This window comes from Hoplias malabaricus, chromosome 3 (genome assembly GCF_029633855.1).
Source record: "Hoplias malabaricus isolate fHopMal1 chromosome 3, fHopMal1.hap1, whole genome shotgun sequence".
Classification (NCBI taxonomy): domain Eukaryota; kingdom Metazoa; phylum Chordata; class Actinopteri; order Characiformes; family Erythrinidae; genus Hoplias; species Hoplias malabaricus.
Genome location: NC_089802.1, coordinates 1,676,867 through 1,689,415, shown reverse-complemented (window position 1 = coordinate 1,689,415; position 12,549 = coordinate 1,676,867). Strand labels below are relative to the sequence as shown.

Below are 12,549 nucleotides of genomic sequence, written 5' to 3'. Positions count from 1 at the left end.
AGGTTCAGGATGCCTTTGTGGGGTTTGATCCCTTTTGTATTTTGATACAAATAAACAAATAGGCCACAGGTGTTTCATTAAGACCCCAAACTGTGCTCCACTGTAGAAAAGGGTGGAGAAAGCCATCTTTAAAGCTGTGACCCCCCCACACCGTCATCATAAAGTGTGTAGCGAGGTAGATGCTAACGCAGGATTATGACGGGAGCTTGTGTCGGTGTCATGTCGAATTAGAGAGAGTCACCAGATAAAAGCCTATGGGTAAGGCACCAAACCAGCAAGCGACTACCTGTGACACACATAAATAAAAGACCTTTTTAACCTCGGGCCTTGATAAACATTATTAAAATATGATAATGTTCAGCTTGACACAGCATATGGTCCACAATGTGGCTTCTCTCAGAAAGACATTAAAACCACAGCTCGCTCCAAGTGCAGCAGCCAAGTAATCATGCATTATAGATACTGCCTTTAAGTGAAGTGTTCCCACGGAAAGAGCCGTGTCTCCAGCCGAGCGTTTAGTCCGGACCCTCTGCTCTGTTCTGAGTGACAGACCGCCGAGGCCTGACTGCTGCTCACACTCTCTCTCTCTCTCGTCTCGTTCAATCACTCAGCAGTCACTAAATCAACAACTGAGGCAGCAGAAAGCACCGTTTAGCTGAGTCTCGCTGTGTGAGGGAATCACTTTCCACACCCTCACAGTAAACACAGGATAAAACGAGACGTTCTGATTCTGCTCCGCTTCTGACGTCAAGTGCAGAGACTTTAGAATGGCCCCGCCCCCTCGCCTGAGTCTGTCCAATCACAGCGCTGGACCTGTGTTTATGTGAGAGCGCAAAGACGAGGTTAAACTCAGCAAAACAGACACAACGAGCGCGGAGAAATAAGAGCACTGAGTAAAAACGGAGAAGAAAGAGAACAGAGTGAAAACGGCTAAAAACCAGAGCTTCTGCTCCTCGCTCCTCACTGCTGTGCGCTCGGGGTCGGGGTGAACAGCGAGCGGCTCATTATCATTTAAAGGAACAGGTGCTGAAAGCGGGCGTTCTGAACAGGGCTGTTTACACAGGGGGAGAACACTGCTGTGGGGCTTGATCCTTGTGGTATTTTGACTAAAGCAGGTCAGAGAGGTTTCTATAAAACCCAGAACTGTGTTCCACTGTGGAACAAAAAGGGTGTCATTTTTGTCCAAAATGGATTCATTCATAGCTGCTTTACAGCAGAAACACACTCTGGACAGGGTACCAGTCCATCACAGAGCATCACACACTCGCCCAGCCACCCCCACACTCGCCCGTCCTCAGTATCACACAACCAATCCATCAACATCATCTGTGTTTGGACTGTGGCAGGGAACCTGGAGGAAACCCACACAGACACAGGGAGAACACATACCCTGCCCGGTCCGTTAAAAACAGGCCTATGCCGTACGTCTTAATTCAGCTCTAATCTGAGACTATAACTGAGACTCATATCTAATTATTGAATGTAAACAGCTACTTTCACAAAACACAATTTCTCAGTATTTGGACACAGCACCAGCAGTGAAACAGTTAAAAAATGATACTAAAAGATGTTTTAAAGAGGCATTGCAAATAATGTACAATTAACCAGGGCTAATCATGTTCCCTTTGTCATGAAACAAGCGTTTGGTTCAACAACATCCACAATAAACTCCCAAAATACTGTTATTTCTCACAAAAACAAATACCATCCTCCTGTGCACCTCTGCTCCTGGCTGAAGGTCAAGGGAAAAGAACACATGCAGTGTGTGTGTGTGTGTGTGTGGCTCCTGGCTAATTAAAGAGGTTAAAGACAATAAGTTGGAAGCAGAGCAGATATTTCTGGCCCCTCTTCAAGCTCCTCACCCCTCCCCCATTGACCTTGCATCAGGTCAACGATGCTCCAGCGGAGAGTGAATATGGAGCCACTTCATCTCAGGGGCAGCACTCAGCCCTTTGGCTCAGAGTCATCTGCACTAGCGCTGCGCCTCTCACCTGCAGCTGGGGGCTGGGGGAGGCTGGGAGCTGCTGAATGGCGTTTTTCGGGGCTGCGGAGGGGAGGAGGACAATGGCCGCCACTCTCCGGCACAGGTTAATGAATGCTTTGGAACAGGCCTGCGCTCCGGGCCGGCAGAGGTTAATTACAGAGAACTGCACTGACAGGCAGCCGGGCTGATTTTATGCAAATGCTGCAGAGGCTCGCGGTCGTAATGGATGCCTGGTCAAAATAACACCGGAGCGCAGGGAGGAGGGGGAGCCAGGGGGAATGTGTAAAATCTCATGTTTAAAGAGCTACTAAAACTAGCACTGGTCCTCGTGTCGCGTAGAAGACAGAAGACAGAGATTTCAGATGAATGCCTGTATCAGCGGTACGAGAACACTGGACCAGAGCACCCTTTACTGGACAGAGGACGACCTGACTGAAGTGGCCAAGTCCCTGCCTGATCACAGAGAGGTGGTGGGGGGACAACGTCAGTCCTTTAAGCCAACCACTCATGAATCCTGATGAGGAAAATGGGGACTGACTTCTCCCGAATACACAGAGACTGACCAGAAGATGACCGTCGGCTGGAAGCGGTTCAGTGGGCACCCGCAGTGCAGCGAACCCCCCCTCACTCACTCACTATCCTCGGAGCCGCCAAGAGCTTCACAGAGGTGAGGTAATCGGGGCGTTTGAGAGTGTAAGGGTAGAGATACACTTGCTGCACGTCTGCGCACACGTCATGGGTGCCTCACGTATCCCGCGTCGGTACATGCGTGAACTGTAAGGGGCGGTGCAGGCAAAACAGCATCCGAGACAAATCTGCAATTACCCACGTCTTCCTCAGGTCTGCCCTCTAGTGGAAGCCTGCAGTTACAAGCGTAGCACACGGGGAGTGAGTGAACAGTAAAGTTTACTGAATAACAAGCAAATAAATAAATACCACAAATATCTGAATCTCAAAATAAACGCTCAGGACTTGATCATGCTGAGAACATGCTGGAAGAGATGGAGACAGAAGAGAGAGAGAGATGGAGAGAGAGAGCACAAAGGAGAGGGACACGGCAAAAAAAACGAACATGGCCAAACTAAGCCAAGATTCTTCAGGGTTAAAAATTCCAACGAACGAACAGCTGAACGCTCGGGTCCAGTTCTAGTGTCAGGGGGTTTCCTGAGGTTCCACGTCACGGTTCTTTCATTATGTCACGGCCCAGATGTGGAAACGTCAGGGTGAATTAGCGCATAGGGCCCTGTTCACCCACAAACACAGACAAATACACGGACAACATTCAGACCGCTACATTATTTTAACAAAATGGCTACCAGTGTGTCCTACAGGGTCAGAGCCCCCCCCAACACAATTCCACCGCTTCAGCTTGTCCTCCTCCGACTGTACGAAGTCCAGAGAGGGGTGTTAGAGACAGTTCTGCGGCGTGAGGACAGAGGACACCCCGTCTTCACCGTGTCTCTCGCTCGGCCTGACAAACGCAGCTGGGATTTTTCCAGCCTCTTTATTTGTCTTCATCGTTACAGGAGGCTGACAAGATGACATTTATCCATTTTTCATGAACAGCCTTCTTTGCGCGCGCCCAACAAACAAATCAATTTCCCAGCGGTAGATTACTGAGGAGAAACAATAAGAAGCCGCTGGAAGAGCCCCGGCAGCTGGGAGGATTAATTGTGGCGGAAACTGGCTGCGAGGTTTTCCTTCAGAGCGAGTCCAGGCCGCTCCGAACAGACAGCGCCTTTCCCCCCGTTTGACAGAACTGGTTCATCTCTCGGGACTCGAGGGCACAGCCTGCGCAGACCCAAATCTCTCCAAAACAAGACCCCTCGGGGGAACGTTTGACACCTCCTCAGGCAATCTGCTGCGTGCTATTTGAGAGCGCTCAGCCTAAAAGATACATATTCATCATGGGAACTCATCAGAATGCGGCGACAGATGACGCCGTGCCCGACTTATGTTCGAAACCCTTCATTACGCGCTCCAAACCACAGAAACTGCACCGTGAGACTAAGCCCTGGAGACAGCGGCTGTCATCCTGCATCTTACTCCTCCGAACACAAATCACAAACAGATAAACACTTCATCACGGGGCTTTTTAAGGCGCTCATAAAATTAACGTTTACTCGAGACACCCCCAACGAGTCGGGATTCAATTACGCCTCCGATACGCTCTCAAACGCTCGGCTGCTTTCACGGTTCCCGATCTCCAAGCCTCGTCTTAAGCGCAACTGGGCATCCGCGGCCATTCCGGTTCCTCCACAGATACGGAGTGTCCTACGGCGGACGCAGCAAGGCGTGCAGATCTGATAGACGTGTGCGAGGGGGAGCCCAGATGCAGTAATCGGAGCAGAAGATAAGACCACCGAGGAGCAGCGTTTGAGCGAATCTGATCAACAGGAGTCGGCGCAGACACACAGACCTCCACGCGGCCTTTGGTAACAGAGCCGACACACTGCGCTTGTGTAGAGGCTGCTGTTAACACAATGCCTTTGGTGTGGCTAGTGAAAACAAGATGAGGAGGGATCACAGGCTTCTGGACATCAGTAGACCACTCATGCCGCCCTATGGGGAGGTCCTCTGTAGGCAGTGTATTCCTACCATGAGTGACCCCGTCACTAACTGCTGCTGAGGACAGACGCAGGGGCTATTAGCAACACACAAAGTCAACTTAAAGGTGCCATATTCTCCCTCTTCTCCACAGTGAACACAGTTCCGTTCAAAGACCCACAGCAGTGTTCTCCCCCTGTGTAAACAGCCCCTGTTCAGAACGCCCGCTTTCAGCACCTGTTCCTTTAAATGATAATGAGCCGCTCGCTGTTCACCCCGACCCCGAGCGCACAGCAGTGAGGAGCGAGGAGCAGAAGCTCTGGTTTTTAGCCGTTTTCGCTCTGTTCTCTTGATTTTACTCAGTGCTCTTATTCCTTCTTTCTCTGGTATGCTTCCCTGCGCTGCAGTAGGGACAATTAAACCTCTGGGCTCAGCACTGCAGAAACTGCACTATGTAATTTTTGGCACCTGCCCTCCTTCCCATCCCTTCATTTCAAGACAGTGCTGTAAAAGTGATTCACACTCTGCGACTGCAGCCCACAGAGAACTGACCGGGTGGGTCTTGTTTCACAATGTGTGGGTTGGTGGGCTCCAGATTTATACATTAACGTGAACATTATTATTTTTTTATAATACGTTCCCTTTAAGATGTAGGAGAGTGCTGGAGAAATCCTCCTATCGTACACGTTCGACGAGCTTAAAACAAACCACAGCCCTTGCAGCACAATCACCGTTTCTCCGTACAGGAAAATTAATAGCACAGCTCTAGACATATCCAGCATGTGGCAATGGCTCTTTCTGTTTATCCATTTTTAATAAATCCCAAGCAAACTCCCTCGTGTCTGGAAGATTTTTCAAATGCTCATTATTCGCCGGCCACAATCCCTTCCTTCTTTCTCGCACTTGTTCCAGTCTCTGGATCGGTCCCTGGAGCTCAGCCTCTCCGCAGAGCCGCCTCTTTCTGCCTCCACTTCCACCGGCTCTGCCTCTAATGGGTCCGACTGCCAGCTTTTCACAACACGGCGGGGCGTCCGAGCTCCCAGAGAGCCAGCAAAACTTCAGCACAAGAAATCAATCTTCCCCTCACCCCAAACTCTCATCAGCCAAGACTTTATTACAGCGCGGCACGACCCAAAATACACAACACACCCTGTACGCAACACACACTTAACGTGGGAGTACACCTGCTTCTGTAGGCGGCTATTTCTAATGACAAACAACTGTACAAAATAGTAAACACAATACTAGGAACTTAAAGGAACACTATGTGTCATTTCTACAGCATTGTACTTCTTCCTCAGAGTTACATAGCGCAATTTCTGCAGTGCTGTGCACAGAGTAGCAAAGACAGAGGCTCGATGAGCATCACAATGGTTTAAAGCTGTAATATTACAGTGTTCCTTTAACCTCAAAACGCACCTAGGGCTTCTATGGTGTCTGTGGTTTTGTCTGTTGTACTGTGGTCTTGTGCTGGAGCAGTGAAAGTCAGAGAGAACAGGTGATGGAGGCTCACACAAGCCCCATTCACAGAAAAGATGGAAGGCTGTGGTTGGAGATGGAGGGGTTCACTCTGTGAAACAGTTCAAGAACAATGTTTCTCAACTTTCAACAATAAAGAAGCTGGGCGTTTCTTCATCCACAGCACATTATATCAATAAAGGATTCAGAGGAATCTCTACAGCTCCAAAGCCAGAGCTCTTGACCTCTACGCCCTCAAACTGTGACACGCTGTTGTGTATAAACATGGACGAAGGTGCACCACTAGTGCTCCGTTTCTTCCTGGTTTTGGCGTCCAGTTTGTGGTCAACAATCCCCGGTCTCCGAACATGCCGTGATGAACTGCCAGGCTTTCGTTCACCACAGAAGCGTATTAAAGGCTCTTATAAGCACAGCTTAAGCCAGCGGTGCCCAAAGGGGTGGAGCTATTGAAGGGGGCACAGCAAGGAACACGAATAATTCCACTGTAAAGTGATCTGTCACTGTCTTTTTCTTTTGTTCAAGAAATTGAAACTAATTTGTAAAATGCAGGGAGCCACTTCCTTAAAGGAACACTGGGTACGATTTGGGGATTTTGCCTCTGGGGCTCTCTCTAATGTAACTCAGGGAGGGAGGGTCTGGTTTCCAACCCTTCTCCAAAAGGTACATAGTGCCGTGTCTGCAGTGCTGAGCCCGGAGTAGCAGCAACAGAGGCGTTCCGTTCTCTCTGTTACAGCTGTCACAATCATTCTGAAGCTGTAATTTTAAGGTTGAAGCATGACCTAGTGTAATATTCTTAAAGAGGCCCAGCGTAAAGCCCAGTGACCCGTGTCAAGTTGAGGGGTCAGTGCTGTAAACGTTTAACCGGGCCCAGTTCAGCCACACGTTACTGGGAAAACCCCCAGGAACCCCCGTTCTGTTCGGCACTAAAGCTTTGTGAAAGCGGGGTTCTCATAACACACGCCATAACCCTCCCTCCGCAGGGCCCCGTCTCCCCCGCCACACTCACAAACCACATGTTTACAAAAGATTTCCTTCCAGATAATGGGCTTCTCCCAGCGAAACAGGACTCTGTCTTGTTTACGAAGAAACAAAGAGAAAGTCTTCTGAAAACCGCAGGGACGTTACCTCGGCACAGACGCGCACTTCTGAGGTTTCTCTCGCAAAAAAAAAAAAAAAGAAAGCACAAGGAAAAAACTTTGTTTGCTTAAGAAAGTGGTTTCACGTGTTGCACTTTAAATGAACCGGCGCTAATGAAAGAGCGTCTACTTCACACTACGCATCCCTGAACCGACGAGTCCGGCCCCCTCTCATGAATAAGTAAGACAGGAATGAATAAAAAAGCCACACTTTCCAGCCTAGCGCTGCCCTCAATCTCCGCAGTCATTATGCGCCCGTACAGAGCCGAGCTCACCGCGCGAACAAAGGAGCGCACTGACAAACTTCGCTCGGAGAAGCGAGCCTCGAGCACCGTTCCACAGCCATTATTCCTCGGCAAAGCGCTCCAGTCGTTGTTATGAAAGAGCTGCGTCTGACCAAGGGGTGAAAACGAAAAGCAGCTCTCTTGATACTGCAGCCAATTCTTGTTTTCCATTTCAAATCTTTCCGTCTACGCAGGGACTCGGCTGCGGCATAATCAGAGCCCGCTCGGCTCCGGCAGAAAAAGCCGAGGTCAGGAGCGAGGCTCCTCGGGCCGCGACGGCGCGGGAACGAAGGGAGAGCTTTTCTGTTTTGTTTTCTGTTTGTGTTTTCTGCGAAGGTGGCTCTGCGCGAGACCTGAATGAATATTGATACTGAGGCAAGGTTATTTTTACCAAAGCAACGTGGTCCGGCTCCACTTCCTCAGCGAGCGCCCGATTTGTTCTGATCCAGATAAAAATAAATATAAATGCAAAGCTCTCTGTTCTCTAGCCTCGGGGAGTTCACGGCCGGCGAGAGGAAGGCTCTCTCTCTCTTTTCTCTCTTCCTTTCGTCTACTTCTCTCCCCAGAAATTCCTGGAGGTAGACGAGTGCTTGTTAAAATATTCTGCTTTCAGCGCGGTTTCTCCATAAGCGCTCTTGACAATACGGCGTGTGAAGCAACCTGCAGACTTTCCCTCTCTTTTTTTTTTGCTGCGGCCCGGAGAAAAGAGCGGATGTGCTGCGGAAAGCCGTCGCTGTCCCAAAAACAACCTGATCCTGCAGGAGACTTCTCAAGGAGACCTGACTGCAGCAACTTCCTCCTGAGAAAAAAAGAAAAAAAAAACACAGGCTTACAGCTGCAGGGGGGGCTTCAGCTCTGTGCGATGGCCCTCTTCAGCACATCTCATGAATGTTAAAGGAACAGCACGGCCTCGCGCTCTTTCCCTGGGTTTTCGCAATCTGCCACCACTGCATTCCTGAATCCTCAGGCCCCCCCCGGTGGTGTGTGAGTGTGTGTGGTGCTGGTGTAGAGTGGATCAGACACAGCAGTGCTGCTGGAGTTTTTAAACCCTGTGTCCACTCTCTGTCCACTCTGTGAGACACTCCTCCCTCGTTGCTCCACCTTGTAGATGTAGAGTCAGAGACAGTAGCTCATCTGTCGCTGCACAGTGTGTGTCGCTCGTCCTCTAGTCCTTCATCAGTGACACAGGACGCTGTCGGCTAGATGTTTTTGGTCGGTGGACTCTTCTTTAAAAACTCCAGCCGCACTGCTGTGTCTGATCCACTCTACACCAGCACAACACACACTAACACACCACCACCACATCAGTGTCACTGCAGCGCTGAGAATGATCCACCACCACATCACACCTGCTCTGTGGGGGTCCTGAACGCTGAGGAACAGGGGGATAATGAAGAATAGACAGCGCAGGTATAAGGCAAATACATACGAAAAATAAATGAGTCCCTGATAACAGTACGATACAGTGTCAGGAGCCACATAACAGTCTTTAAATGGAGCAGGCGCGAGAGCATCCACGGCTTGGCGAGAGCTGTCTCTCGCGGGGGAGGATTCAGAGAGAAAAAAAAATACAACAAGGAGTCAACAGAAGACAGCAGATGGTGCGAGTCCAGGAGGAGAGGGGAATTATGGGTAATTTAACATGCCGTTACCCATGTCTGACATGTGGCCCCTGATGGACACACAGAGAGAGAGAGAGAGAGAGAGAGAGAGAGAGAGAGCGAGACAGAGAGAGAGAGAGAAAGATGGAAACCATTCATGGGCTAGCGTCCACACATACAGCCGCTTGGACGTGTGTGCTGCACGTGTGTGTGTGTGTGTGTGTGTATAGAGAGAGAGCATGCTGCAGATGTTTTCATGACTTTCAGTCGCTCCTTTTCTTTGGCAGGCTCCCTGTTTTCATAACAAGTTAAACATATACACAACACACACTAACAGAGCATTATTCATTAACGCAGCTGAACACCTGCCAAACACAGTTCCTCGAGGTAAAGAGGGAGCGGGGAACGCTGCGGCGCTGAGGCCGAGGCTCTGTATCTGAGACGGGGTCCAGGGAACACCTCGGAAACACAGAGGTGGGTAGAGAAGCCTAAACCCACACTTTCCCAGAAACTCTCACAGGGAAGAAGAGCAGCAGCAGCTCGGCTTAGAGCCTCACAGAGGACCTTCTCAGAGCACGAGCCCAGGGAGCGACGGGTGTAACCCTCCCCTCTTTCTGGCCCTTTCTCTGTTAAGAAAAAGCTCAACAGAAGCACAGTCATCTCTCAGGTTCGTTCTCTCATTATGAAACAGCTATTATGCAGAGACCTACATTTTAAAGCAACGCTAGGTGCTATTTTTAAACTTAAATTTCCAGCTTAAAAAAAATCACTGCGATGTTCCACTGAGCTGCAACAGGGAGAATCCAGCCTTTGTCGTTGCTACGCTGGACTCAGCACTGCAGAAACCGCACTATGTAACTGTAGGAGGAGAAAAGGAGTGCTGTAAAAATGAATTACTCTAAAACTAGAGAGAGCACAGGACCCAAAATACCAAATCTCACCTAGCGTTCCTTTAAAGGCATGTAGGAGACCCACTCTATGGAGCATAAAGTGTTTCTAAACTATGTATTGGTGGCTACAGCTTGGGAGTCCTCCCTCTTAAAGCTTGGAGTCCCGGGCGTCTCAGTGCTAACACAGAAGGGGACATGTGCCAGAACCAGGGGTGTGTCTGAGATCTCCATCACACTTCAACCTCCTCGTCTCCACAGTGGAACACAGTTCTGGTTCTTAACCCATTTCTGACCCGCTTTGGTCCAAACTCCACGAGCCCCTGTGTAAACAGCCCTGTTCAGAACCACCCCCTGTACCTTTAAATGATAATGAGCCGCTCGCTGTTCACCCCGACCCCGAGCGCACAGCAGTGAGGAGCGAGGAGCAGAAGCTTTGGTTTTTAGCCGTTTTCACTCTGTTCTCTTTCTTCTCCGTTTTTACTCAGTGCTCTTATTTCTCCGCGCTCGTTGTGTCTGTTTTGCTGAGTTTAACCTCATCTTTGCGCTCTCACATAAACGCGGGTCCAGCGCTGTGATTGGACAGACTCAGGCAAGGGGGTGGGGCCATTCTAAAGTATCAGAGGTTAGGCAGCCCCCAGAAAACTGAATGGGTGGTCTTGTTTCACAGTGTGTGGGTTGGTGGGCTCTGAATACACAAACTGTTTATAATATGTCCCCCTTTTAATTCAACGTCTCACTGCACTGTGTTTAAACAAACTGAATGCGCTCTCAAAAGCAGAAAAGCACGAGCCAATATCACAATAAGGAGAAAAGCCCCTCCGTTTGCCCACCACTAGAAGCACAGCTGGAGCCAGAGGAGCCGCGCGTTCCGTTAGCGTTTAACAAGCGCCGCGTAAATCATTATCCACTACAAGTTAATTATCACTGCCTTCACATCTCCCCTTAATGAACGATGCACTCGCGCCATTCATCTGAACAATCTCCTACATCCCCTCTCCACGTGAACGCATTCTTCACTGTGTGTGTGTGTGTGTGTGTGTGTGTAGACAGTGAGATGAGGTTTCACCCTCCTCATGGACCACTCAGTAAACTCACACATTCCAGTGTGTGCAACACTAACACAATCGACACACAACGGGGAACGAGTCAAACAGCAAATCCACGCCTTTTCATTCTAACTGCATCTGCACAAGCGCCTCTTAATGTTAAACACACACACAGGCCTCAAACATGGCTCTCACCAGTCAGTTTCTGTGCATTACATTACTGCGGAGATCCTGCGTTTATAATTAACGTAAACGCACATAACGACGCTGTCAGAGCAGCACCTCGTATCTCCAGAGCTGCTGACTTTACAGGAGACAGAAGAGAGGTTTTTAAATTACACTGGGAATTAAAAACACATTTCAGCAGGTAGTTACACCAATGTATGCCTCTGCACCATACACCATTAAGCGATGTGTAGTTCTTGAGTAGACGAACCCAGAAATAAAACCCCGCCGACTGTGACTGGTTCAAGTTGAACCGAGGACGTCCAGAAACAACTCCTCCACACTGCAGAGAGACTGAGACTGCAGAGCAGCAAACTCATGGAGAGAGAGAGAGAGAGAGAGAGAGAGACAGATTTCCTTGGGCGTCACAGAATGGATAAAAAGTGGAACAAGGGAAAAATGTGGATGTCTTTGGGGGGAACAACTACATCATCATCATCAACGTGGCCAGGTGGTTAGGGAGGTGGTCTTGTAACTAGAAGGTTGTCGGTTCGATCCCCAGAGACGGCAGGTCATGACTGAAGTGCCCTTGAGCAAGGCACCTAACCCCCGACAGCTCCTCAGCGCCGTGGCTAGAGCTGCCCACCGCTCCAGTCATGTGTGCTCACTGCCCCCTAGTGTTCACTAGTGTGTTTCACTGCACGGATTGGGCTAAATGCGGAGAACAGATTCCTCTGTGTGCAGCACAATGGCCGATAAAGTGATTCTGATTCTAACATCAACAACAACTCACTACGAGGAGCAGGAACACGTGGAACACGTGGAAAACAGTGCAGACGCTGTGTGTGTTCCTTTCCTGGCACCGCATGTAAACTACACTCCGATTAGTGCTCTACTCTCTAAAGAGTGCACTTTATTTTTATGTTACAAAACTAACCCCATTACACTGTGCACTACACGGACACAGGAAGATATTTGAGATTCAACCCCAGTGCAGTGGAGCTGTAACTGCAGAGAGACGCAGACACCGGCCGCATTTATAAACTCTCACCATGGCACAGGGCACGGAGTCTTGTGTAAAAGAAGGTATGCAGAGCAACAGATGGGCTACAGTCTTTAACTATAAAATGACTTCAAAGTGCTCCTGTGTGGTCAGTGGAGCTTAACGTGAGCAGAAACAAGGAGGTGATTTTAATGTTACGGCTGAAAGAGAAGCAGCACAATGATGATGTACTATGGATTTTCCATTTGAGAGCAGAAGCCTAACACTCAGCTAGTAGGTCATTAACTGGAGGAGTGGGGGAGTGAGGGGGGGGCAGGGGGTTGAGGGGAGGTCACTCTTCTGTTTGACGAGAGAAAAAAGAAAAAACGCATCCACAATTTAGGCTTTGGTCCTTTTCCAAAGGTCAGCAGCGGA

At 49.4% G+C, this 12,549-nt stretch overlaps 1 protein-coding gene across 3 annotated transcripts in view; it reads right to left on the bottom strand.

Moving 5' to 3' along the window:
* LOC136691719 (C-terminal-binding protein 2) overlaps positions 1 to 12,549 on the bottom strand; it is a 95,594-nt gene that overhangs the window by 66,619 nt on the left and 16,426 nt on the right. The window contains exon 2 of one of the 3 annotated variants that reach the window (XM_066664443.1): positions 7,822 to 8,229. The exons of the other annotated variants lie outside the window; for them this stretch is intronic. The gene's annotated coding sequence lies outside the window, so the exon portion shown is untranslated. The remainder of the gene's footprint in view (positions 1 to 7,821; positions 8,230 to 12,549) is intronic. 3 annotated transcript variants of the gene reach the window in all.